At 39.8% G+C, this 22,851-nt stretch overlaps 1 protein-coding gene across 8 annotated transcripts in view; it reads right to left on the bottom strand.

Annotated features, from left to right (window-relative positions):
- Positions 1-21,807, bottom strand: part of PDS5B (PDS5 cohesin associated factor B) — a 202,131-nt gene extending 180,324 nt beyond the window's left edge. For 3 of the 8 annotated variants that reach the window (XM_047863778.1, XM_047863797.1, XM_047863790.1), the window contains exon 1: positions 21,702-21,758. The gene's annotated coding sequence lies outside the window, so the exon portion shown is untranslated. Of the gene's footprint in view, positions 1-20,722; positions 21,146-21,701 lie in introns of those variants that run through there. The other 5 variants (XM_047863743.1, XM_047863783.1, XM_047863753.1 and 2 more) reach the window with 4 other exon arrangements.
- Between the last annotated feature and the right edge of the window lie 1,044 nt (positions 21,808-22,851).

Genomic DNA, 22,851 nt, shown 5'->3' with positions numbered 1-22,851 from the left:
CCACAGATGTCAGTTATAAATTCTGTAGAAAATATTTCTTTAAAGTTTATTTATTTTGAGAGAGAGAAGCTACAAGCAGTGGAGAGGCAGAGAGAGAGGGGGAGAGACAGACAGAGACAGAGAGAGACAGACACAGAGAGACAGAGAGAGAGACAGAGAGAGAGACAGAGAGAGAGAGAGAAAATCTCAAGCAGGCTCTATGTTATTAGGGTGGAACCCAACGAAGGGCTCAAATTCAGGAACCGTGAGATCATGAATTGAGCCAAAATCAAGAGTTGGACGCTTAACCAACTGAGCCACTCAGGTACCCCTAAATTCTGGATAAAATAATTTTAAGAATGACTCAAAGATAAAACAAAGCAACCAAGAGCAGGTAGATATTGGGAAATTTGACTACTGAAAGAAAAGAAGTACAGTGTTCAAATTTATACAGCTTTTTTCAAAGGGCACTCCTCAACTGCAATAACACAAGTCCACTATACCTCAGGCAGAAAACTGAAGTTTTATTGAAGTTCATGGCCACAGAGTGGCTGAAAACTCAGAGAGAAAATTCAGTAAAGGAGTTAGCCATAGCAAGAGAAGCCTCAAAAACTAATATAAACTCTTCAAATTCTTCAAAAACAAAAAAACAAAAAAACAAAAAAAAACCCTTGAATTGTGTATGCTTAAAGAAGATTCCAAGGAGCCCAGCGGAAAACAACTGGAAAGCTGAAAGAATTCAGCAGCAATGTCAGCTGCTTCCCATTGCAGAGACATGAGCTTGGAGTTTGAATCCAACCAAGTTACAAGGCATTAGAAAACACCTCAGGCTTTCTATAGACCCATCTTACTAAAGTATAAGACCAAGCCTCCACAAGTTCAAGATGATCAGCCAGTAATTTAATCATACTCCCCAAAGGAAGATAAAGAGATTTCAGAGATGACATATCATCCGCAATGTCCACTCTACAATTACAACTTTCTAGACATGAAAATAAGCAGGAAAATATGAGGTGCTGTCAAGGAGGGGGAGGGGGGGAAGCAGTTAAGAGAAAAAACACTATGAAATAATTCAGAAGAGTGAACTAACAAGCAAGGATGCTAAAGCAGCTATTATAAATATGTTGAAAAACTTAATGAAGAATATGGTCACAATGGGACATCTCAGTGGATAAATGAAAATCGTTTAGGGGCACCTGGGTGGCTCAGTCAGTTAAGTGTCCGACTTCAGCTCAGGTCATGATCTCACAGCTCGTGGGTTTGAGCCCCATGTCAGGCTCTGTGCTGATGGCTCAGAACCTGGAGCCTGCTTTGGATTCTGTGTCTCCCTCTCTCTCTGCCCCTCCTCCTCTCATGCTCTGTCTCTGTCTCTCTCAAAAATAAACATTAAAAAAAAATTTTTTTAAAGAAAAAAAATCATTTAAAAAAAAAAAGAACCAAGTGAAATACCAGAACTGAAGGGTATAGTATTTAAAAATGGGCTTAGGGGCGCCTGGGTGGCGCAGTCGGTTAAGCATCCGACTTCAGCCAGGTCATGATCTCGCGGTCCGTGAGTTCGAGCCCCGCATCGGGCTCTGGGCTGATGGCTCGGAGCCTGGAGCCTGTTTCCGATTCTGTGTCTCCCTCTCTCTCTGCCCCTCCCCCGTTCATGCTCTGCCTCTCTCTGTCCCAAAAATAAATAAACGCTGAAAAAAATAAAAATAAAAATAAAAAAATTAAAATGGGCTTAAAATATCAGCACCCCCATGTTCACTGCAGCAATGTTCACAGTAACAAAGACATGGAAACCTAAATGTCCATCAGTTGATGACTTGATAAAGGTGTATTTTATGTATGTGTATATCATAAAATGCATTCATTCAGTCAAGCAAAAGAAGGAAACCTTGCCATCTACAACAACATGGATGCAACCTGAAGGCACTGTGCGAAATGAAATGAATCAGAGAAAGAAATACCAAATAGTCTCACTTATACGTGAAATCTGAAAAAGGAGAACTCTCACAGAGAGTAAATTGGTGGTTGCAAGAGGCTGGGGTATGGGAGAAATGGGGAGACTTTTTTGAAGAGTAAAAACTTTCAGTTATAAAATGAATAAATTCTGAGAATCTCACATACAGCATGGTGACTATAGTTAATAATCCCATACATATTATATAATTGAAAGCTGCTAAGAAAAAATCTTAAATGTTTTCACAACACACAGAAAATGTTAGCTATGTGAGGTGATGGATGTGTTAACTAACCTTACTGTAGTAATCATTTCATAATATATACATGTTTCAAACTATCATGCTGTACACCTTAAATTTACAAAATGTTATTTGTTAATTACAGCTCAATAAAGCTGAAAAATGAAAGAAAAGAAAAAAAAGATTTGGGCAGGGATACTTAAAAGCAAATTAAAAAAAACAAAAAAGAGTCAGTGACCTTGAAGACAGAGCAGTAGAAATTATTCAATCTAAAGAACTGAGGGGAAAAGATTTTAAAAAGTTAACAGACTTAGAGACCTATAGTACAATTTTAAGCAGAATAACAAGAATCTCAAAAGGAGCGGAGACAGCAGAACAGGGAACGTATTTTTAAATAATGGTTAAAATGTCCCACATTTGGTAAAAAATATCAAATTACAAATCTAATAAGCTCAGCTAACTCTAAACATAGTAGCAGAAAAAAAAAGGAAAAGAAAAAATATAAATCAAATTATTGAAAATTGAAGACACAATGGAAACCAAAAGACAATAAATATACATCTTTAAAGTAATTAAAAAGACTATCAACCCAGAATCTATATCCAGCAAAAATACTCTTAAAAAACATAAACATATTCAACTAAGACTCAAGACTTTATCAATTTATTTATACATTATGCAATGTTAATGGAAGTTGTTCAAGCTGAAGGGAAATGACATCAGTTGAAACTTAGATGTACACAGAAAGAAAAAGACAGAAAGACAGAAAGAAAAAGAAAGAAAGAAAGAAAGAGAGAAAGAGAGAGAGAGAGAGAGAAAGAAAGAAAGAAAGAAAGAAAGAAAGAAAGAAAACCTGAAATAATATGTAGGTATATACCAAGGACTATCTCATTTATTTTCTCTGAAATTCTTCAAGAGACCAGTGACTAAAGCAAACATAGCACTGTGCTGAAGCAAAAAATAACACACCAACAGCACAAAGGTCAAATATAATTATACTTTGTAAAGTTCTTTCATTTTACATGAAATAGCATGTTAGTGCAAAATAAAATGTAAAAGTTAATCATGAATACTGTAATTCCTAGAGCAACCACTAAAAAATTACAAAGCAGTTTAGCTTAAAAAGCCAAAAGAAGATTTAAAATAGGGGCAACTGGGTGGCTCAGTTAAGCATACGACTCTTGATTTCAGCTCAGGTCATGTTCTCATAGTTCGCTGGCTCAAGTCCCACATCGGTCCCTGCACTAACAGCATGGAGCCTGCTTGGGATTCTCTCTCCCTCTTTCTCTGCCCCTCCTCCACTTGCTTGCAGTCTCTCTCTCTCTCTCAAACAACTTTAAAAAAATATTTTGGGTTTTGTGGATTATAGCCCTTGCAGTGGCTATTCTCTTATTGTAGTGTGAAAACAGCCATGGCAATATGGAAATGAATAGGCATGACAGTGTTCTAATAAAACTTTACTTATAAAGGCAGGCAGAGGGCCATGGATCTGCCCTGTAGTTTGCTGATCTCTGATCTATATTTCTGTAGGTTATTTTATACCCATTTCACTTGTTAAGAGAGGGGTATTATAACTCCCAGCTATAATTGTAGATTTGTTCATTTCTTCCTATAACTTTTATATCTATAACTTAATCAGCTTTTGCTTCATGTGTTTCCTTAATGCAGTTTTTGCCTCAGGCTCTCTGGTATTAGGTGGATTCTCATTTAGTATTGGTATGCCTTCTGGATGAATTGACCTTTTTACTTTTGATAATTCTTTACTGAAGTTAACCACCACCCCCCTTTTTTTTAATAAAAAGATTTTTCTTAATGTTTATTTATTTTTGAGAGAGAGACAGAATATAAGCAGGGGAAGGGCAGAGAGAAAGCGAGACAGAATCTGAAGCAGGCTCCAGGCTCTGAGCTGTCGACACAGGGCCCTAGAAGACACTCAAACTCACAAACCACAAGATCGTGACCTGAGCCAAAGTCAGATGTTTAACCAACTGAGCCACCCAGGCACACCTGAAGTTACATTTTTTTCTGTTATTAATGTAAGTACACAACTTCTCCTGTGTTTACTATTTACATTCATGATGTATGATTTTCATTATTACACTTTTAACCTGACTTGGGTTTTTGTTCTTAAAATGCATCTCTTATATACAGCATATATTTAGTGGACTTTATTTTCATTTTTCAAAATGTTTCCTTTTTTATTAAGATATAGTAAACATACAATGTTACATTAGTTTCAAGTGTACAATATAGTTATATGGCAAGTTTATGTTATGCTATCCTCATTGCAAGTATAGTTCATCTGTCACAATACTATTACAGTACCAAAAACTATATTCCCTATGCTGTACCTTTTATCCTTATGACTTAATGATTCCTTAACTGGAAGCCTATATCTCCCAGTTTCCCTCACCCATTTTGCCTATCCCCTCACCCTCCACCCCTCTGGCAGCCATCAGTTCTCTGTATTTATGGGTTTGTTTCTGCTGTTTACTTATTTTTTTTTTTTTTTAGATTCCTCATATAAAAGACATATTTGGCATTTGTCTTTAACTTATTAGCATCCATGTTGTCGCAAAAGGCCAAGATCTCATTCATTTTTTTTCTTTATTTATTTTCAGAGGGAGAGAGTGTGTGTGGCCGTGCATGTATGCATGGGGGAGGGGCAGAGAGGAGAGAGACGCAGGGAAAGAGGGAGAGAGAGAACCCCAAGCAGGCTCAGCGCTGGGGGGCTTGACCCCACCAACCAAGAGATCATAACCTGAGCCGAAATCAAGAGATGGATGCACAACCGACTGAACCATCCAGGAACCCCTCATTTTGTTTTTTTTTAACATTAAACCTACTTATATAGCAATTTCTGGTCTTTGGAGTTTTAGGAAACATTGTATTTAACAATATTTACATGGTTGAATTTAAGTCTGTTATTTGCTACGTGTGTTGTATTTTTTTAATCAAGTCTGTTGTTTGCTATGTGTTGTATTTTTTTAACCTGTTTTTTTCTCCCATCCTTTACTGTCACCTTTTATGTTATGTATTTTTTAATATTTTATTTTAAATATTTTTATGTTTGTTTATTTTGAGACTGAGTGCAAGCAGGGGATGGGCACCCCTAAAATATTTTTTATATATAAAGAAAAAGTTTTGATTATGATATAGATGACTTAAACACTATTAACCAATCTGACCCAACTGTATCATAGAGCATATACTGCATCATAAAATGAGTCTCAAATTTCAAAAGGCAGAAATTTTAGAGTATGTTTTCTGACCCCAACAGAATCATATTAGCATTCAACTATAAGAAACTATCTATGAAAACTCAAAATACCTGGAAATCAAGCAACATGTTTCTAAATACTCCATGAGTCAAAGAAATCACAAAGAAATTTAGAAAATATTTTTAACTGATAATGAAAATACAATATGTAAACATTAAACATGCAACTAAGCAATGCTTAGAGAAGAAAGGATAGCTTCAAGTGCTTATATTTAAACACAAAGTCTTAAGTTTAAATGTCTAAATTTCCACATTTAGACATAAAGCCAGAAAAGGGACACCTGGGTGGCTCAGTCAGTTGGGCATCCGACTTCAGCTCAGGTCATGATCTTGTGGTTCATGAGGTCGAGCCCTGCGTTGGGCTCTGTGCTGACAGCTCAGAGCCTGGAGCCTGTTTCGGATTCTGTCTCCCTCTCTCTGCTCCTCCCTCTCTCTCCCTCCCTCCTTCCCTCTCCCTCCCTCTCTCTGCTTCTCTCTCTCTGTCTCTCTCTCTCCCCCTCTCAAAAATAAAGCTTAATTTTTTTTTCAAAAAAGCCAGAAAAAAATATTAAACCAACAGAAAAAAGAATGAAGGAATTATCAAGATAAAACCAGAAGCCAACCAAAAGCTGTGAAAAGAAATAGCATTACTAAGCCCTAGCATGAATGACAAAGAACAGAAGAAAGTAAAATACAAACTACCAACATCAGGAATAAAAGACCAATCATGACAAATCCTGCAGGCATTAAAAGGATCACAATGGAAAATTATAAACCATATGCCAAAAGATTTGATAACTTAAATAACCCACAAACTAACTGACTTTGGCTCAGGTCATGATCTCACAGTTCGTGAGTTTGAGCCCCACACCAGGCTCTATGCTGACAGCTGGGAGCCTGGAGCCTAATTAGGATTCTGGGTCTCCCTCTCTGCCCCTTCCCTGCTGGCACGTGCTCTCTCTTGCTCTCAAAAATAAAATTAAAAAAAAAAAAAAAGCATCATAAACCGTATTTATCAAGAACACAGGCATCCTTAACAAAACAAACCCAAAAACAGGTAAGTGGACAAAACATCATGATCATGTAAGGTTATCCCAGGAATGCAAGATTGGTATCACTTTCAAAAATCAATAAATAGGGGCACCTGGGTGGCTCAGGTCATGATCTCATGGTTCATGGGTTCGAGCCCCGCGTCGGGCTCTGTGCTGACAGCTCAGAGCCTGGAGCCTGCTTCGGATTCTGTGTCTCCTCTTCTCTCTGCCCCTCCCCTGCTCATGCTCTGTTTCTCTCTCTCAATAATAAACATTAAAAAAACGTTCCTTTAGAAAAAAAAATCAATAAATATACTTCACCAAAATAAATAACAGAATAAAGAATAAAAGCCATACAATCACCTCACTAAATACAAAAAAAGGGGGGGGGGGGGATGTGTGACAATATTTAACACCCATTCATAATTTAAAAGTTTCAGTAAAACAGGGAGTATCTTCCATCTGATTTCTTTTAATCTACAAAAAAACCCACTGCTGACATCCTATTTTATGGTGAAGGACAATGTTTTCCCTTAAGATCAGGAACGAGACAAGGATGTCCATTCTCACCACTGCTCTTTAACATTAGACTGAAAATGCGAGATGGTGCAATAAGGCAAGACCAAGAAAAAGCTTGTAAGATGAGGAAAGAAAGGAATAAAACGGTCTTATTCACAAATTATCTGACTATTTTTGTAAAGAAAGTCCTAAAGAATCTACAAAGAGTCCTGGAACTAAACGAATCTGAACTCAATTTAAAGTAACTATGGCATTTTTGTATACAAAGAACATTTACAAAATTTCATTTGTAATAGCATCAAAAAGATTTTTAATACATGCAAGATCTCTAGAGAACATTAAAATGTTACTGTCTAAAAAAAAATGTTTAATGTTTTATTTAGTTTTGAGAGAGTGAGAGACAGAATGCGAGCAGGGGAGGGGTGCGGACACAGAATCTGAAGCAGGCTCCAGGCGCTGAACTGTCAGCACAGGGCCTGCCTGACGCAGGGCTCGAACCCACGAACTGTGAGATCATGACCTGAGCCAAAGTTGGACACTTGACCAACTGAGCCACCCAGGCGCCCCTAAAAGATTTTTTTAATATTTATATTTGAGAAAGAAAGAGCGCAAGCAGGCAAGGGGGCAGAGAAACAGAGACAGAATCTGAAGCAGGCTCCAAGCTCTGAACTGTCAGCACAGAGCCCAACACGGGGCTCCAACTCACAAGCAGTAGGATCATGACCTGAACCGAAGTCAGATGCTTAATGGACTGAGCCACCCAGGTGTAACAGCCCCAAAATGTTACTTTTTATTACATGTATATAAATTAACACATTAACATAATCTCACATTATATGATTGATATGTTAACATATTAATATGTAAAAATCCATTTTAATAGGTTGATGTAGAGATCTTCCACACACGTTTACAACACATGTTAAAGATGAACTAAATAAAAGGAGAGATATACAACTGTATCAGTCATCACTGTGTAAGAAACAATCCCAAAACTTAACAGCTGAAACAAAATTATCTCAGTTTCTAAGGGTCAGGAATCCAGAAGCAGCTTAGCTGGTGGGTCTGGATCAAGGGTCTCTGATGAGACTGTAGTCAAATAAATAATAGTCAACTGAAGGCTAGAGGAGGATCTGCTTCTAAGGTCACTCAAGGCTATTGGCAGAAAGCCTCAGTTCTTTGTCACGTAGATGTTAGGAGACAATAATCCATGGGACCTACATTTCTGCACATTTTGCAACTGAAGATGGACTGCCCTTTGTTCTAAACTATGTTTCAAAGGTATCTATAAAATGAACAGACTTAGAAGATAAAGAAAGTCACCTCCAAAGCAAAGAGCAGGTATGCTTACTGCACATCTAAAAATATCCAGTTTTGGAGTGCCTGGGTGGCCTCAGTAGGTTAAAAATTTGACCCTTGATTTCGGCTCAGGTCACGATCTCATGGTTTATGAGACCAAGTCCCACATCAGGTTCCATGCTTGGGATTCTCTCTCCCTTGTTCCCTCTCCCTCTCTCTCTCTGTCCATCTCCTTGTTCATGCTGTCTCTCAAAATAAACATTTAAAACATAAAAAAAATAAATAAAAACATCCAGGTTCCCCGTGTCCAAAGTTCCTCTCCTGAAACATAGCCCACTGCATATGTAGGTGTCATCTGGCCCTCTTCATGTTACCAGGTGTGAAATGGAACTCAAGGAACTGGTGCAAAAATGCCAAAACCCTAGCTACTCCTCCTGTAATTGTGACAGTCTTTCCAATCTGACCCAGGGGCCTCATGTCTTTTATCAGCACCCATGAAACTGTAGTAACCTAACTTGAGAGCTTGCAAGTAGGGTAAAAACTCAGACCCTTCACGGTCTTGACATTAGGTCTCTCTACAATATGGCATCTGGTTTTTTCTACAGTGAGTGATGAGGAAAAGACCAGGAACAAGCCACTGTATCTTTTTTTAACCTAATTTTAGAAGTGACATACCATCACTTTTCCCATACCCTATTGATCACACACATCAACCCTAATCAATGTGCAAGTTGGCCTATGAAACAGTGCAAATACCAGACAGGGATCAATGGGAACCATGTGAGAGGCTAACTACCACATTCAATATTGGTACAGATCAGTTTTCCCTATATATATCTACAGAGCAACACAATCCCAATCAAAATCCCAAAAGACTTTCTTTTTATAGAAATTGAGACCCTGAAACACAAAAGAGCCAGACCGGCCAAACAATGTTGGAGGATTCACACTATTTGATTCCAAAAGTTATGGTAATAGAGACACTGTGACACTGGCATAGGAGAAACAAATAGATCAATGAAACAGAATTGAGTCCAGAAATAGATCTACACATATAAATTCAAAGGATTCTGAATAAAGACACAAAGGCTAATCACTGCAGCAAAGAAAAGGTGTTTCGTTTTTGTTTTTTTTTCTCCAATGGTGTTGGAATTGGATAAATGTATTTTTAAAAATGAACTTTAACCTCCTACTTCACACCGTGCAAAATAATTCAAGATGGATCATGGCCTTATAGGTAAAGGTTACGACTATGAAACTTCTAAAAGAAAGCACAAGAAATTATTTTCATGACTTTTGGATAGGCAAAGCTTCTTATGACTCAAAAAACGTAATCTATTTTTTTTTCATTTTTTTAACGTTTGTTTATTTTTGAGAAAAACAGAGACAGAACATGAGCGGGAGAGGGGCAGAGAGAGAGGGAGACACAGAATCTGAAGCAGGCTCCAGGCTCTGAGCTGTCAGCATGGAGCCCGACATGGGGCTCAATCCCATGAACCCGAGATCATGACCTGAGCCAAAGTCCGACGCCCAACAGACTGAGCTACCCAGGCACCCCAAAAGGCATATCTATTCAAGAAAAAACTTGATTATTTAGACTTTGTCAAAATACACTATTAAAGAAAAAACAAGACAAACTACAAATTAGGAGAAAATACTCTTTTTTTTTTTTTTTAACGTTTATTTATTTTTGGGACAGAGAGAGACAGAGCATGAACGGGGGAGGGGCAGAGAGAGAGGGAGACACAGAATCGGAAGCAGGCTCCAGGCTCTGAGCCATCAGCCCAGAGCCTGACGCAGGGCTCGAACTCACGGACCGTGAGATCGTGACCTGGCTGAAGTCGGACGCTTAACCGACTGCGCCACCCAAGCGCCCCAAGAGAAAATACTCTTAACACATTGATCTGACAACTTGTATCCAGACTATATTACACACCAATAAAAAGATAACCAATTTTTTTTTTTTTTTTTAATTTTTTTTTTCAACGTTTATTTATTTTTGGGACAGAGAGAGACAGAGCATGAACGGGGGAGGGGCAGAGAGAGAGGGAGACACAGAATCGGAAACAGGCTCCAGGCTCTGAGCCATCAGCCCAGAGCCCGACGCGGGGCTCGAACTCCCGGACCGCGAGATCGTGACCTGGCTGAAGTCGGACGCTTAACCGACTGCGCCACCCAGGCGCCCCATATAACCAATTTTTTAAACATGCAGAAAACTTGGAAGACAAATTCACAAAAGAAAATACACTAATTATCAATAGCTGTATGAAAAGCTACTCAACATCATTAGCCACCAAGGAAATCCAAAATAAAACCACAATGAGAAACCATTTCATACCTTATAAATGGCTAAAATTAAGGCTGATTATCCAAATGTTGGCAAGAATGTAGAGCAACTAGAATTCTCATATATTCATGGTGGGAATATAAAGTAGAAAATCACTTTGAAAATGTGGGAATTTCTGACACAGTTAAACACACATCTGCCTATAAACTCACAATTCCATTCCTAGGCATTTACTCAAGAAAAATGAAAACAACTGTTTGCAAGAAGACACGCATAGGTCTTATTCTTAATGGTAAAAAACTGGAAGCAACTCAAATGTTCATCAACAGAAGAAAAGATAAACTGTGGTATATTCATCCAATTTAATTTTATTAAGCAATAAAAAGAAAAACTGATATATTCCACTTCATGGATAAATCTGGAAATGCTAAGCAAAAGAAGCTAAATGCAAAAAAGCACACTGCATGAACACAGAACAAAACTAATCTACCTTGTTAGATATCAGAGTGCTTGGGGAAGAGGGAACTGGATAAAAAAGGCAAAGAGGGAACCTTTTGGGATGACAAAAATGCTCAATATCATCTTTTGGGCACTGGGTATTGATCTAATCAAAGTGAGATCTGTACATTTCACTGTATTTAGTTTACACCTTAATATAAATACATGCAAATACAGAACATAAATATATAGAATATATAATACATATATAAGTAAATCAAAAATAAATTTAAAAACAATTCATGAGCTCACTGTATTAATTTTCCCTTTTTCCACCTAGTCTTGGGTTGTCCAGACTTATATTTAGCGTATATATACATACATTTGTGTGTATTCAGTAAATATTAATCATCTACCAGTGCCAAATACTCTGCTAGGTTCCAAAATAACTATAAGTTCATGGCCTCAAAGGTTAACCGTATAAGGGCAAAAAAACACACAAATAAGAACAACACATGACATGACGGTTTCCATTATAAAGGTATACACAGGGTCTTGTGAGAAGGGGAAAAGAGCACAACACGTTGCCCAAAAGAAGAGTCATGTATCAGAAAAACCTTTCCATTAGGTAGAGGATGAAAAGCAGGTGTTTGGACATGTGAACAAGCAGGAATGACCACTGCAAGAAGAGAAATACCACATAGAAAGACAGAGAGACAAAAGGTCCAACACAGTAGGGAGCTATGAGCAGTGTTTTGGGAGCTGAGCGAGCCTAACACAAAGTGACATGAAATGCTGGCAAGGCAGGTAGGTACCATGCCAATACTAAGATACTTGGATTACAAAGGGCGTGAAGAGCCACTGAAGAGTTTAAAGCAAGGAAATGACACAAATTCATGATTAGAAATATCACTCTGTTAATAGTCTAAGAGACAGCCTAGAAGGGAGTGATGGTGTAAGCAGATACCTGTCAGAAGACAAATGCATGCAAACAAGCAAGTCATGTTTACATTTACTAAACCAACCAATGGCACAGGGACTGAAGAGAAATTTAAGAATCCCCAAATGGACAGAAAATAATGGGTAAAGATTAAAATCAGAGAGTTCACAGGAAAAAAAAAATAATATAGAGGGCTCTTAACCATATGAAAAGATGCTTGGCTTCACTTGTAAGAGAAATATTAATTAAAACTACACTGAGATACCATTCTTCGCCTATCGTATTGGCAAAAATCCAAAAAGCTTGATTACACACTGTGTGGGCAAGGGTATAGGGAAACAAGTATTCTCATATACACGTTATTGTTACAACGTCTATGAAACACAGTTTAACAATATCAAAATTATACCTGTTATATTCTTTGACCCAGCAATTCCACTTCTAGGAATTTATCCTACAGACACATGGGCATATGTACAGAATAATATATGCAACAGTGTTGCTTGATGCAAGATTCTTATAATTTTTATAATAGTAAACACTGGAAACAATACAGCTGTCCACCAATGGGCTTTAAAAGAAAATACTTTATTCCGCCTTCTTTTAAATTATTTTATGGTAACTGGTGTTTTATACTACCAGTTAAATTGTGGTTCATAAGTAAAAAGGAACAGCAGCTTTTGAAAAGTGGAGAGAAGTAGAGAGCGTGCATAAGCAACTAGCACTTTATACACTACTGCATTAAGATCTCCAAGGTATATTGTTCAGTGGGGGAAAAAAAAAAAGTAAAAGGTGGGGCACCTGGGTGGCCCTGTTAAGAGTCTGACTTCAGCTCAGGTCATGATCTCAAGGTTCGGGAGTTTGAGCCCCATATCAGGCTTCGAGCTTACAGTGCCAGAGCCTGCTTAGGATTCTCTCTCTCTCCCTCTCTCTCTGCTCCTCCGCCTCTCACTTTCTCTCACTCTCTCTCAAAATAAACAAACTTAAAAAAAGAGAGAGAGAGAGAAAGTAAAAGGCAAAGCAGTTTCCAACACTAATGTAAAACATCTGGGGACAGGAGGAGGGGAAAAGAGAAAGATGGGATAAATGTACTTATTAACGGCTGTATTTTTTAAATCCCCTGAAGGATATGTAAGAAATCAATAACGTGAGTAAACTACTGTAGAAATTTGGGAACTAGACAGATGGGAAAGGCTATGAATGAGAAACTTTTGATTGTGTATCTTTTTTCCTCTTTTTGCTGTTTCACTTTTGAAGTACTAATATGCATACAGTATTTATTTTTTAAAAAACCTTTGCGTCGGGCTCTGTGCTGACAGCTCAGAGCCTGGAGCCTGTTTCAGATTCTGTGTCTCCCTGTCTCTCTGCTCTGCTCCTCCCCTGTTCATGCTCTGTCTCTCTCTGTCTCAAAAAAAAATAAACGTTAAAAATAAATAAATAAATAAATAAATACCTTTGAAAATACTGTATCAGAATCAACAAGATTTGGTAATTCGTTGGATATGAGAAGTAAAGGAGAAAGATCAAGAAGACTCCAGGTTTCTGACTTGATAACAAATCTAGTCATCCCTTACAACTTAAAAAAAGGTATCTGTGTTATTAACCCAGACAGGATGTTAAAGGGTAGAGGTAGAGGAAAGCAACTCAGTTTTGAATGTGTTGTACTGGAGGTATTGTGTCCAATACAGTATACAAGAAAAAGAAGACAGGATATTTAGGAGAGAGGTCAGGGATATAGTTCATAGTAGAAGCCCTGGAAGAAGAAAACATTTTTATCAGCCTAATTTGTCTAGGAACTATTTACTCAATAAACCCAATTAAATCAGAAAATAAACGAAAAATGCAATTCCAAGAGACAACATAAGGCCACATATTCATATCCTTTTGTCACAGACATCAACCTCTCACTAAAACTTTACTTAATGCATTTAGATAAATTCCCAAATACCACAGATTAGAAACATCAAAAAAGACCATGGATGAAGCTACGAGAGGCAACATTTGGCAGGAGCATGAGGCAGCAAGAAATGATGATGATGATGGTACCACCAATACCTCAAGAAGTATAGCATTCTTCAAGGGCTCTTCTTAGGAGTCAAAGTCTCATATTTTATCATCTAAGACTTGGCCAAAAAGTCCCTCACTTCAAGAGGTTTTTCATGATTCCTGTACTCTCAGCTTGACATGATTAATCAATTTCCTTTTATCAAATTCCCAATTTCAGATATTTTGTTTACACCTTCCTGAAAACACTTTATTCTGCCTTGTTTTCAATTATTTTCTAATTATAACTGGTATTTTATACAACCAGTTTCTTTCTTCCTACTTGAATATACATTTCATAATTGCAAAAATATCTTTTATCTTTATATTTTGGAGCATGAATTTCTTGTATAGTATATAACATATACCATTTAACAAACAATTTTCCATCTTGGCCTTCTCTAAAGTGATATGAGTGGACTTTGCACAAATACAGTATCCCTGCACCAACTTCTAATGGTTTTTTTGTTGAGTACTTACCATCTTGGCACCAGGGTAAGCATTTGGTCTGGCTTATCCGCCCCCCACCCAAAAAAAAAAAAAAAACAACGAATGAGATTAGTGGTAATAGGAGGTGACAACTAACACGTTTGGGGTTTCTCTCATGGGAGATAAAAATGTTCTACAATCAGATTGCAGTGATGGTTGCATAAACTTGTGAATGTACTAGAAAACAATTGTACACGTTCATTCAGTGAATTATACTGTATGTGAATTATAGCTGAATTAAGCTGTTTTTAAATGTGAGATATCTATTATCACCCACTTTACAGATTCAGAAACTGAGGCTTAGCAAAATTAGTAATTTGCCCATGGTGACAACGCTAGCTAGTAATGGAGACAGAATAAAAACCTAAGTCAAGTTTACAGGCTTAACCACCAAGCTCTTTTGCCTTCCTTAGAAAGGGCTTTGCTCATCAAGCATTACATCAAATGCCTACATATGCTCCTACTGCTGTTCAAGTCTTAAATGCTACTGACCTTCCAAACTCCCAACTAGAACTACAAAGCTTTGACCCCAATTATATTATATCATAAAGGGAGAAGAGAAGGAAAGTCAATAGCCAAATAGAAATTTACCAAAGAGACAAAGAAAAAAAAAAGTGCTCAAGACTTGTATTTCAAAGCTTGCCATTTTGAGCATAAAACTAAATGAAAGCCTTGAAATAGCTGCATTGCTACTACCAAGAGTTGGTGGGCAGGCCTAGTTCAGTTGAGCTGGGGTTAACTACGGGCTTCCCAGATTAATTCTACCTAGACCAGGGTTTCTCATCCTTGTAACTATTGATACATTGGGCCAGATAATTTTTTGTTGTGGAACGTTGCCCTACACAATGTAGGGTGTTTAACATCCCTGACCTCCACCCACTAGATGCCAGTGGCACCACCCTCCCCCATTCCCCCAGTTATGATAGCCAAAATGTCTCCAGACCTTGCCAAATGTCCTGGTGTGAGGCACTGGGGAGGGAAGGGGTGTCCCAAACACCCCCATTTGAGAACCATTGGCCAAGGCTAGAGGTAATGATGAAAAAGGACTAGCTATCTGATGTTAACTAGCGTGTACGGTAACTTTAGACAAAAACTTTAACAGCTTTGTATCTCTGATGTACAAAAATTGTACATATTTAAGATATGCAACCTGATGTTTTGATACTATGCACATGCACTGTGAAAAGATCACCACAGTCACATTAATTAACATCACTTACACATGGTTATCATTTGTGATTGGGGACAGAGGGGGTGACAGACAAAACCCCTTTAAACCTATCACTTCCCAAGGCTACATGGAAAAAAAATTCATTAAAAAAAAAAAAAAAAAAAAACTGTGAAGCTGGCGGTGAGGGTGTTATGTAGGGATTCAACAGGAACAAAGTCCATGTAGTCCTGCCAACATCCCCTGATTTCTGTACAGTTCAGCATCTAAGGCCTCTGACACCCTAGGAGAATATCAACTACAGAAAGGTACTACTAAACATCAGAAAATAGATCTAAAGGATGTAAGAAATGAGAACTGCTCCCTTTGACTGGTTTGAAGCAAAATCAGTTTCCCTTATAATTAAAACTAAGTGTCCCTCATCTCTGGAGGAACTCCTGAAATAACAAGGTCAAGGTTGCTACCCCTGCCAGGGAACAGGAGCAAATGAAATGACAGCACAGGTAAAAACCAAATGACAACTGAAGGGGGAAGGCAGTAGTGAGACAGGAGAAGCAGACAGAAGACAGAGCTGGCCCTATACAAAATTTATTTGCCCTCTCAAATCTCCCTTCCTGCCTTTATATACCTCGTTAACACCAAGTTAAGGGCTCTCAATATGCTCAATGTTGGCCCTTGGTCGTTCAAAGTCTAGCACTGTAGTCTCTCCATTCAGAGCAATGCCCCCCTCAAGGTGCCACAGGCTCTAAAAATATTATAACTCTCTAAAAATTGCACCTCTCTCAGTTCATTTTAGACGAGAGAGGGGGAGAAAGAGTCAAGTAAAACAAGCTCCATCTCAAGTACGTGCTACAAGTAACTTCTGCCCAATAAACACATACCCCCCCCAAAAAAAGAAAAAAGAAAGTGATTACCCTCACTCATAATCAAAGAAATGCAAATCAAAACAAGATAAAAATTTCATATCAAATTGGCAAGAAGCATAAGGTTTAATAAAGTCCAATGTTGGTGAACATGTAACAGGCATACTCATAAACCACTGGTCAGTGTAAATTGTTACAATCTAAACACTCGAAAGAAAAAATCATGATACATCCTCATAAAATAATCATTTTTAATTATGTTGATCTATATGTGCCAATATGAAAACTGCTCTGTGACATTAGGCAAAAAAGTAAATTGCAGTTGAAAAAAAAAAGGACGGTACAATATAATACTATTTGTATAAGTTTTTTGAAAAATAAACTCTCTAGAAACGATTAACAGTGGATTGCCTGTTGGGGGGGGGAGGACAAGTAGCTTTTATTTTTACTTTTTTGTGCCATCAGAATGTTTATCATATACATGTATAACTTTTAACCTAACGTATAAAATTACTTAAAGTCCTCTAAGCCCCATCAACTATCCACACACAGCCCTCTCACCATCAACTATCCACACACAGCTCCTCCCCCATCTCCATATCAGAAGGTTGACTAAAATTGCCTGACTGAATTTCAGCTAGTAGAGGATATACTGTGGAAATCGATTTTGGGTATACATCTGGGGCTTTTCTTTAAGATCTCTTCACTCTAAAACCACTTCTGAGATGAAAAAGAAAAAGAATCCCTACACTGCCCAAAGCACCACAAACTCTCATTTCCTATTGCCTCCCCCCCCCCAACCATCCTCTCCTAGAAAGAGGCAATGCTTATGGTTATTACATTCCCTCTTCCTATCAGTTTTATATTTAGTGTTGGCTAATTTCATTCTCCCACATAAAGAAGAGCAACCTCAACTGTTACTCAAAGAAGCCTTAACAGCAGGGATCTTACTGTCTGGTTCTCAGTTCCCACCACCTTGGTGCAGGTGGCCAACCAGTACCCTAAACTTCTACAAGGCAAGATCTCAGTCCTTGTTATTGCATCATCTCTGGCATTCTGCATATGGGAGCTTAACGTTTGTTCATTTTAACTGAATCAGGTTAAAGCATTCTCTGTCAAAGGGAGAAGCAGGTTAGAGGAGTACTTCCAGGTCATGGCCCTTTAAAGATGCTTCCTGCTTTAACCAGTCTTCCTCCAGTCCCCTTAGCCACTTAGAAGTTTTGCAACTAAACTAAGCACTTCTAATTACTGCCTATTATTAATGCCTAGTCGTTAGAACACAATAACTATTACGGATATGTTTAAATATCTCAGATTAATGGCTTTAAGCAACTAAATTTTGCTCATCTGAGTTTAATCTTCATAATTTTCTCCCTGTGCATGATCATCCCTCCCACCTAAAACAATTACAGTCTCAAAGCAACAAACCTACCCTATTTTTGCACTAGTGAGAAATGGCTAAAAACCCTTTTCATTTACAGGGGAAAATGGTTATAATCAGCTTCATAACATTATAATGTGAGGAAGAGCAGACCTCTACACGCTGAGGAGTCAAAACTGAGAACCATTTGCCAGCTTCTTAAATATGCTTCAAAAGTAAATACATTTTCAGAGAAAATACTGGGCTTACTTTTAAACTAAGTATTTCTGGGGCGCCTGGGTGGCACAGTCGGTTAAGCGTCTGACTTCAGCCAGGTCACGATCTCGCGGTCCGTGAGTTCGAGCCCCGCATCGGGCTCTGGGCTGATGGCTCAGAACCTGGAGCCTGTTTCCGATTCTGTGTCTCCCTCTCTCTCTGCCCCTCCCCCGTTCATGCTCTGTCTCTCTCCGTCCCAAAAATAAATAAACGTTGAAAAAAAAATTAAAAAAATAAAAATAAAAATAAACTAAGTATTTCTGGAATTTTTAACATTTCCAAACAGGAATACTCAAACCAAACACAATTTTATCGAAATATCTATTTTAACTGGAAGTGACAAATGACTGGTGTAGCAAACGGAGTTTAAAAGTGAAAAAAATACAGTCATACACATCCATCTTACAACAAAATAAAGTTCAATACTAACCTCAAAATCACCCTGGCTTACAAGTTTCAAGAAGAATAAATGAATGCCATGTCAAGTAACGTTGCACAACGAAAGATCAACTAACTCCAGAAAAGAGACATGCAAAAGGTTATCTTCTGAGACAACTTAAGTGGACTGAATGCCAGATAAAAATTATTAAAACCAGACTCTGAAACAGATGTTAACCTTGAAATATTACTTCTTGATTGAATGAATGGAGAAGGGAATGAAGAATAATATGCTATCTGGCAGGAATTTTAAATATTACTTAAATCCTGAACAAAACAATACAGACCATATAGAAGCTTCTAAGCTTCCATGAGAAACTAAGAGTTACCCCAATTCCACCATATGAATATGACTGTGACTTTGGATAAATTACAATCTGAACCTAATTTCTCATGCATATCATAACTAAGGTGATGATCATCTTTAAGTTTCTTTATAGCTCTCTAACACTAACAAAGGAAACATAAATTTATTCTTTTCTAACTTATATACACTACTTGCCATCCAAGCCAAATCACAGTTAAATTGTTAGTTCTAGGCACATATGATCAAAAAAGTTGCAATGAGGAAGTCAAAGGACAATCCTAATTCTTCAAGAGGGAAAAGCAAAAAAAAAACAAAACAAAACAAAACAAAACAAAAACAAAACACAACTTCCCAAAATATTCCCTTCCTCATAAAGTATCATTCCTCATCAGAGCAAGTTCTGTCTAATACAGGGTATCACTTTATTGTTAGGTTTACCAAGTTATCGATAAAGTCAAGTCCTCAAAATGTTACTCTTTGTGACTGTTAAAGCTGCAGAACAATTTTTAAGTAAACTTAATAAAGCAACTTCTATCAACAGCCAGCTCAGACTACCTGTCAAATAACCTTAGCAACATTTCATGACATCTCATGACAAGAATCACTGTCATCACATTATCTCCTGCAATTCCTGGAAAAAGTGAGGGAAAAGACAGACATAATTAGACAGGAATAAAAGCAACAGGAAGAATACAAAAGCTGCTGTGAAAACAAAGCTCATACAAGGAGAATCAATCTCAAAAAAAGGAGAAAATAATAAAGAGAACAAAAGTTCTTTAAAACGAAACACCAATCCAAATACTACCTTGTCATTTAAAATATTTAACCCCTAAGGTAAAACCCAGCTGCAAAAATGGTAATTTTTTAAACAGCAAAAAAAAAGAAAAAGAAAAAGAAAAAAAGGCAAAAAAAAAATAGCTACTTCAGTAATCAAAGAATGTCAAAAGTGCACCTTTTCTCTATGTATTTGCAAGTTTATTTCAAAGGAATAACGTTCGGACCTAAGATGTGTTTTTTATAGTTAAGTTTTTGAGAATACATCTAACATAAGTCCCATGTTGAAACTTTCACCTACATATTCACCGGTATAAATTTTAATTAGGTTTTCTGCTATCACCAGGTGATACAAGATTAACTGTTCCACAAACTGACCTGCATACAACCATGGGAATGCTCATCTTACTGTCCCTAAAAATGCTTAACATCTCTGACAAATGTGCTGCATATATAAAGTGTCCTTTCCAGCCCTTATTTTGCTTAATACCATTTTTGTGTTTTTAACTATTTTACTTATTACGTAAGTTAATACCAAAAATGCTCTAGCTTGGAACTTTACAGGGGTCAGTTGAGAACAATGATCGTATTGCCATGCAAGTTTGAAATAACTGTAACTTATTTACAGCTCGCTCTTACAATCACGCTTGAATTTTTAAAGTTTATTAGGAAGACAGTGGAAGACTCCCAACTCACTAAAGACCTATGGCCAGCCTTCGACATTAAAGGCTGTATCCCAAGTTTCCGAAACTAGTAAGGGTAGGGTCGTTCAGGACAGCACTGCCCATCCATCACTTCATAATAAAAGTGTGAAAACAGCGTTCAGAGCACATCCTTCAAAGCAAAATAAAGGGTTCTCTTTTACTGGGTTAGTTAGGATTCTTAAAACGTGTGTTGAAAGGGTAGCAACCTGCTCTTTCAAACCCTTCCCGGAGTTTACGCGTTCCCCGGGAAGGAAGGCAGTAACAAGGCAAGTCTGAAGGCGAGGCACCGCATTTCAGGGTTCAGATCCACTCCCTCAAAATAACTGTACTTCTGCTTGGCGCAGCTTGAACGTACGTACCAAAAAACAACAGCGGCAACATACAAGATTCTTCTTCTGACCAAAACTTTTCAAGTGTCACTAAGATAACAGCGCAAAAATGTTAACTATTTCCAACTGCACACCATTTTCATTGTCACTCCAACTCCAAGGCTTCCTAAAGGAAAGCCAGAACCCAGCTGTCGCCCAGGAGGAAAGAGTCTCTCCAGCCAGTACTTGCGCTCTCGCTCCACCAGGTCCTCAGGTTCCCCCAGCACCAGCTCCGAGAGCGCGGTTAGCGCGCTTTATGTCCGGCGATTGGCAAGTAACAGTGCAAAAATGTCACTCTAGCAGCCCGCTTCCTCGCCCGGAGCGAAGGGCTGGGCGGCGCGGGCGAGGCGCGCGGGGACCCGGCGAAGGGGCGAAGGCGCCCGCGGCCCGCACGCCGCCCGGGGTTCAGCCCGGACCCGCGCTCCCCACCCCTCGCCCGGAAGGGGGAAAACCCGCCAGCGGGAGGATTCAACAGGAGCACCGCGCCGCCCGCCTGCCGCCCGGGAAACAGCCGCCGGCCGGCCGGGACGCGGGGGGAGGGGCGGAGGCGGAGGCGGCGGGGCGCGGGCGACCCGGCTGCGGGGCGCGGACCCCCGCCCGCGCGCAAGGTCACCGCCCGCCGCCACCGCCGCCGCGGGCGCCCCGGCTGGGGCCAGGGCGGCAAGTTTAATTTCCAGAGGCTGCGACTGAGCCCGCGGCGTGGAGGGAGCGCGCCGGCGGCGGGGCCCTCCCCACCCCCACCGCGCAGCCCGACCCACGCCCCCGGCCCGCGCCCCACTCCTCCCGGCCCCGGCCGCCGCCAGGGAGCCGGCGGCTGCAGCCCCCGATGCCGGGAGGCGACTCTCGGCTGGCAGGCGGGCGGCGCTTAAGCCCCGCCACAGACACTGCCGCGGTGGCGGGCGCTGAAAAATGGAGCACGGAGACCAGAGAAGAGAGACATTTTCTTTCCGTTAACTGAATTGTTTCCTACCTCCGGGTGCCCGACTCGCTACTCCTCTCACTCCGCTGCTCTCCGGGATCCGCCGCCGCCGCCGCATCCAATCGCCTCCTCCCCCCCCCCTCCCCTTCCGCAGCCAGCCGGGCCGTTCCTCCTCCTCTCCGCTTCAAAATGGCGCCAAGCGCTCTTCGGCGGCTGCTCCAATCGAACCGCCGCGGACAGCACCCGGGGGCAGGCAGCGCGGGGCGTGGGTGCGCAGCGCCCCCTGCCGACCAGACAGCCCCGGGCGCGCGCCCGCCGGCCCTCTGGGCTCTCCCCGCCCCGTCCCCGCGCGCGCGCGCGCCCGGCTCCGACTCCGCCCCGCCCCGTCGCGCGCGCACGCAGCCACGGGGGCATGCCGCCGCCGCTGTGGCCGCGGTGGCCGCCAGACACGCAGCTGTCAATGATTTCTCTGCCTCTGCGGCGGTCCTGGACTTTTTGGGAAAACCACAATAAATTGTTATAGATCTCTAACTTTGGGGATAAAAGTTGGGTATTGCTTTAAAACACTGAAATTGAGTACTGACGTTGTGCTGGGTAAATGAAATGGGTATTAACTACTTGCTCTTTATTTGGTAACTCTTACCTAGTATTCTCAAAATACCAGAGAGTAGTTTTTTTTCTACGCTGTATTATGTCTCTACTTAATCCGTACCTTTCCCATTCTGAGGAATTATTTAAGCGGCAGGTGGGTAGAGTGTCAGTGGTTCAACCTGTAACAAAACATTTCACTCATGTTAGGTTATCACAGTTGTCATGATTGGAGGGAGAAATAATCTGAATACCGTGAAGGAGCCTTCCATTTAGGTCTCTAACCCCCTTCACCTGCAGGAGGTGCCGGCTCCTCCCTCCTGCAGCTTTGGGGAAGTGTATTAAGAATTGATCAGGATGGGCTAAATGGGTGCGAGGCACTAAGGAGGACACTTGTTGGGATGCGCACTGGGTGTTCTGTGTAAGTGATGAAGCACTAAATTCTTTTCCTGAAATCATTATTACACTATATGTTAACTAACTTGGATTCATATTTAAAACAAACTATGTATATTGGCTCCAAAAAAGAAAAAAAAAAAAAAAAGAGTTGACCTGGCAATTACCCTTAGGACAGAGAGGAAAAAATACTTAAGGCCTCAAAGAAGCATAGTTT

The sequence above is a fragment of the Prionailurus viverrinus genome, chromosome A1 (genome assembly GCF_022837055.1).
Source record: "Prionailurus viverrinus isolate Anna chromosome A1, UM_Priviv_1.0, whole genome shotgun sequence".
Classification (NCBI taxonomy): domain Eukaryota; kingdom Metazoa; phylum Chordata; class Mammalia; order Carnivora; family Felidae; genus Prionailurus; species Prionailurus viverrinus.
The sequence above is the reverse complement of the archived record's forward strand: the minus strand, read 5'-3'. Positions and strand labels throughout refer to the sequence as shown.